The 6,377-nt window shown below is 35.6% G+C and overlaps 1 non-coding gene across 1 annotated transcript; it reads right to left on the bottom strand.

Moving 5' to 3' along the window:
• Positions 1-3,962: 3,962 nt before the first annotated feature.
• Positions 3,963-4,035, bottom strand: trnav-uac (transfer RNA valine (anticodon UAC)). Its single transcript has one exon. It is a non-coding gene; the product is annotated as a tRNA-Val (tRNA).
• Between the last annotated feature and the right edge of the window lie 2,342 nt (positions 4,036-6,377).

The following is a 6,377-nucleotide window of genomic DNA, read 5'->3' as shown; positions in this document are numbered from 1 at the left end:
TATATTTTCGACCTTCAGGCCACAATGTTTTGATTTGTTGGCTTTATCTATTTTTACATAGTTAGGCAATGGAAGTTAGTTTTTAGGTTTGTATAATTTTTATTAGCATAAAATTTTGATTAACCACATTACATTTTTTTTTATATATGAATTATATTAAACGGTTTCACAAAAATGTGCATATGAAAACCATAACTGGTATGTAGAGCGGTAGAAATTGCAAGATAAATTGGCATTCTATTTAAGGTTGCCGACTCCTTGTGTAGCCTATTACCGGAAATTTCAGGAGAGAAATGGCAGAATCAGCGAAAGCGGGAGTTGGGTCAGGTGAAGTTTTTTCTCTCTTCTGTTATCTAGATCTCTGGCGCCCTCTTGAGGCATTTGCCTTATTTCATCAAAATATAAGCTTTAAACATCAAACAAGTTCAATGCATATAGATGATTTTATGAAAACACATAGGGTGTGTCTATATCTAGTGGTTAGAGCGTTGGGCCAGTAACCGAAAGGTTGAGTCCATGCCCTGAATAACCGAGGCTGTTCCCTAGGCAAAATGGGGTGGGGGGGGGGGGGGGGGGGGTTGCAACTCATTATTAGGTGTTCCTAATGTTTGGTATACACAGTGTAAATGTCTATGGTGTATGTAGGCACCTGAGCTGAGCCATAAGGGAAACTGGGCATCTACCACCCCCCTATCAGATAAGGGGGGAAACCGTTTGCTTTTTGTCCGCACACTTTGGATCGGAAATCACCATCACCCACTAAGTAATTTTGGCAATTCAAAGTGTTTGAGCGAGTAATATATCAATATCTATATTTTTTTCTTTAAAAATGTGTTATGACATAGCCAATGAATATATAGCTCAACTTTGGATTTCAACCCTGTTTCAAAATCGAAAGGTTTAGACAGTTTGGAAGTTTTTACAGAGTGAACTTTTCTTTTCCTCCCACTTTGACTATATAAAAAAATATGCATATACACCGATTGTTTAAAGCAAACTACCTCAATTATTGCTACTGGGGAATCTGAACAATCGATATGAACGATCAGCAGGTGGGCTATATAGCAGGGATGTGACAAATGGATATAAACAGACATGTTTTGTATCATTTTTTCATTAATATGATAAGAAAAAAATCTTACAATTCCACATCAATTCACAATGCAGAATAATTATCCTATTACGTATGTATGACTGCTAGGGCCGGGCAGTTAAATTATATCTTACGCACGCCTTTGCAGAAAACGCAGCTACAGTAACATGTCAATAGCGACAATTGGTAACTTTTCAGACCATTAAAAAAAGTGACAGTAGAATTATGGTTTTTCCCTGACAACAATAAACATCGCTGAATGATGTGCTGCTGTGTTAATTTGTATGCTTTTTTTATGGTATGGTAGCTAGATGCGTTGTATTTCTACTAAATGTCTTGGTAAGTCATGGTTTTTAACAAACTTTAAAGTACTTTAAGAGATTGGTATGCGCGCAGGCAACAGGCAGGCAGGCTGCGCAGAGCAGCAACTCAAGAGTATTTTATTGACAGTTCTGGTTGCCGAGTGATGGATGTTAGTCCTTTCTAGCGAGTTTTTCCTAGCCACCGCGCTTCTACATCTGCATTGCTTGCTGTTTGGGGTTTTAGGCTGGGTTTCTCTACAGCACTTTGCGACATCGGCTGATGTAAAAAGGCTTTATAAATCACTTTGATTGATTGAACAGACCGAAGACTGAACACACACTTGAATCATTAGCAAAGAGACAGAGCAGGCAGGCCAGCAGAGGGAGAGAGATGAGTGGCAGGCAAAAAGCGTGGTGGGAGTTGTGTCTCAGGCGGTTGCTTAGGCTTCTTTATACTGGTGAAACTATTTACAATTAGAGGTCGACCGATTATGATTTTTCAAAGCCGATACCATTATTGGAGGACCAAAAAAAGCCGATACCATTAATCGGCCGATTTTTATATATATATTTGTAATAATGACAATTACAACAATACTGAATGAACACTTACTTTAACTTAATATAATACATAAATAAAATCAATTTAGTCTCAGATAAATAATGAAACATGTTCAATTTGGTTTAAATAATGCAAAAACAAAGTGTTGGAGAGTAAAAGTACAATATGTGCAATGTAAAAAAAACTAACTTTAAGTTCCTTGCTCAGAACATATGAAAGCTGGTGGTTCCTTTTAACATGAGTTTTCAATATTCCCAGGTAAGAAGTTTTAGGTTGTAGTTATTAAAGGACTATTTCTCTCTATACCATTTGCATTTCATATACCTTTGACTATTGGATGTTCTAATAGCTACTTTAGTATTGCCAGCCTAATATCAGGAGTTGATAGGCTTGAAGTCATAAACAGCACAATGCTTGAAGCACAGCGAAGAGCTGCTGGCAAATGCAGGAAAGTGCTGTTTGAATGAATGCTCACGAGCCTGCTGCTGCCTACCACCACTCAGTCAGACTGCTCTATCAAATCATACACTTAATTTTAATATAATAAACACAGAAATACGAGCCTTAGGTCATTAATATGGTCAAATCCAGAAAGTATCAATTCGAAAACAAAACGTTTATTATTTCAGTGAAATATGGAACCGTTCAGTATTTTATCTAATGTGTGGCATCCTTAAGTCTAAATATTGCTGTTAAACTGCACAACCCTCAATGTTATGTCATAATTATGTACAATTCTGACAAATTAATCACGGTCTTTGTTAGGAAGAAATGGTCTTCACACAGTTCGCAATGAGCCAGGTGGCCCAAACTGCTGCATATACCTTGACTCTGCTTGCACAGAACGCAAGAGAAGTGACACACTTTCCCTAGTTAAAATAAATTCATGTTAGCAGGCAATATTAACTAAATATGCAGGTTTAAAAATATATACTTGTGTATTGATTTTAAGAAAGGCATTGATGTTTATGGTTACACATTGGTGCAACGACAGTGCTTTTTTCGCGAATGCGCTTGTTAAATCATCGCCCGTTTGGCAAAGTAGGATGTGATTCAATGCTAAATTAATTAACAGGCACCGCATTGATTATATGCAACGCAGGACAAGCTAGATAAACTGGTAATATCATCAACCATGTGTAGTTAACTAGTGACTATGTTAAGATTGATTATTTTTTATAAGATAAGTTTAATGCTAGCTAGGAACTTACCTTGGCTCCTTGCTGCACTCGCATAACAGGTTGTCAGCCTGCCACAAAGTAAAAACAATAACCTAACAACCTAACTAATAAAGCCTGATATTGAGCAAGCTATTTTACAAACATTTGAATGCTAAAGGTGACGCGCAGCCTACCTGCTGTTGGACAGGCGCTCAAATCAGTGCATTGTTCAGTTTGACTAGGCTACTGATATTGCCAGGGTTGTTTGGCATGAAAAATGGCTTGTTGATCAATGACTGTTACAGTTACATGTTTAGTTCGACAAAAGATGAGGTATTTTCACAAGGTAACAAGAAAGTAATATGAGCAACAACAAAATTGTGAACCCGGCATTTCGGAACATTTGAATAAATTTTCTGACTGATGCAAGCTATTGGATTGGTTTGGTCTCATGCCACAAGATGCACTCGCATTTTAAACATTTGGACCAGGGACTGATATGATCGGTTAATCTTTACATTCCTAACAGTGAATGATTTTTTAGAGCGGATGGTATTAAACTGCAGCAAAGCCTATGTATATTTGGCTTTTGGCTACATAAGAGAACAATGCAGTGGTGTTTTTTATCTTACAGTAACGTTATAATATGCTATTCAGTTCTGTTATGTATAATACTATTATTATGTGATTTACAGCCAGATTTTTTTTTTTACAGTGCAGCAGCACTCCGGTTGCCAGCTCACTTCCAGACAGATTTTTCCTGTCAGACACGAGATATATGACCTGGCAACCCTCAGGTTGCTGGCTCACCTCTCAAACCGCTAGGCAGCCTGCCGCAAAAATAATGGTTCTACTGGGGCTCGAACCCAGGACCTTCTGCGTGTAAAGCAGACGTGATAACCACTACACTATGGAACCACATGTATGGTTCAGCCATGTATGCATTAATGAGTCAATTATACATTCACATTATACATACATTCAATTTGACTTTGTTTTACCAATCTAACTACATAATAACATAATGATAATAATTTATTTGAATGGTAAATATCTATTGATTATCTGGGTAAATCAAGATGTAGTTGAATTTGTTTTTACGGCCAGCATCCCGGAGTCGCCTCTTCACTGTTGACGTTCGAATTCGGTATAACAGACTCGTTAGAACTTGGACCACACGCCCTCTAGATGCACTACATGCCCTCTATCAAATCAAAACGGAATTTTTACTAAAAACAAAAGTTGAAAATGCTAGACATTTATAGAATACCTAGTTTGATGTTTCTGTGACAAAGGGTGAATTAGTTATTGATTTATACCACTTATACCACTTATAGATTTGATGTATTTCTATGAAATCAAAACTGGAATGTTTACTCAAAACAAAAGGTTGTAAAAGTATGCTAGACATTTATATAATAAATCATACATACTTGATGATTCTGTCATAATCAGTGAACACGTTATTCATTTATATAGCTTTAAATGGCATTTTATACATGTTATGCGTTTCTATCAAATCAGAACTGGAATGTTTACTCAAAGGTTGTAAAAGTAAACTAGATATTTATAGAATAAATCATACCTAGTTTGATGAATCTGTGACAAACGGTGAATCTAGTTATTGATTTATACTTCTTTAAATGGCATCTTATAGATTTTATGTATTTCCGTCAAATCAACACTGGAATTTTTATTCAAAACAAAGGTAGTAAAAGTATGCTAGACATTTATAGAATAAACCATATCTATTTTTATGTTTCTGTGACAATCGATTAATTAGTTATGGATTTTACCATTTTAAATGGCTTTTGGCGATTGTCTGTTGATTGAATGTCTCTTGAATGTCCGAATGTGTGAGTACAAAACCAACTTTACTTCGGTGACAAAAAGCACATTAAAACACTAATGCAATTATGCTATACAATGGTTTGACTGTTTCTATTTCAATTTTTTTTGTCTGCTATTTAAATATTTTTCACAATTGCTTCTGAACTTCATGTTACCTACCACACTTTGAAATGGCGAATGGAAAAGCCTGCGGCCTACTCATACATTTCAAGTGCGTCATAAGACACAAAATATATATTATTTGACCAGCACATGTTAACACGAATGCAATTATATTTCTTGTTCAAAATGTGTCTGGGTTATTTATTTACTTTTGCCATATTTGCCAACTTCATCTAATTGTCATACCTTCTATGTAGATCTGAGGCCTACTCTTCAACAATTACTTCTCTCAAACTTATCTTGATAAGGGCGTTAATTGGACAATTTTCCTGTCCTGGGTGTCACGGAAAATGTATGGAGTAAAAAGTACAACATTTTCTTTAGGAATGTAGTAAAGTAATATTAACAGTTGTGAAAAATTCAGTTAGAAAAGTTAAATACAAATACCCCCAAAAACACTTAGGTAGAAGTTTAAAGTAGATTTACTTAAGTACTTTACACCACTAATAGTTCATTCACACAGTTTCTATGATATAAGGTAGCTCTTGTATTCATGTAATTATCACGAATTTTATTTACAAGATGAGTTTGTGGGAAATTGTAGCATTTTGATTAGGCTATTAAGTCCTATTCATTACATGTAAATACCCGCAATAAAACTATTATTTAACCTATCCCACCTAAATTACAATTGTCCTTTTTCAACTAAATGTAGCCTATTATTACTTGAAATTAAATGCGCTTTCTCTCATGATGATTGAAATTTCTGTTACATTTATTTAGCCAAATAACACCTGGCTGTCAGGTAAGTGCAGCTACAGCTTGTGTTTACATATCCCATTAGTTAACACTACACGTAATCCTAAATCTGAATATTGCTCAGATTTCTGCAACTGATTTAACCATTCACATCATGTTTAATTTTGTAGGCTATTCATTGTGATTGGTCCCTGGGCCCATAGGATGTCATTTTGAAATATATAAAAGCCTCAAACTTTTGTCTATCTCTGACATCTGTTAAAGACCAAGAGCAGAGACGCGTTGTTAAAAAATATATTATAATAATAACAATAATAATTATTAACTTCCGCTGTCCTCCAAAAGTAGCTGATTCTCCTCCTCACTTCAGCTACATTTAAAGTGGCCACAATGTGGCGACATCATAACATGAATGTATTTTAGTGGTGAGTGGAAGGAGAAAAACCCCTGAAATGTACTCGACCCAACCGTCTGTGACATTTCTTACTGTAGATATGCCTTATGTGAGTTAAACATTTGATTGTTTACACGAACATAAGCAACATTGC

The sequence above is a fragment of the Oncorhynchus kisutch genome, linkage group LG16 (genome assembly GCF_002021735.2).
Source record: "Oncorhynchus kisutch isolate 150728-3 linkage group LG16, Okis_V2, whole genome shotgun sequence".
NCBI lineage: Eukaryota > Metazoa > Chordata > Actinopteri > Salmoniformes > Salmonidae > Oncorhynchus > Oncorhynchus kisutch.
This window is presented reverse-complemented; position numbering and strand designations above follow the sequence as displayed.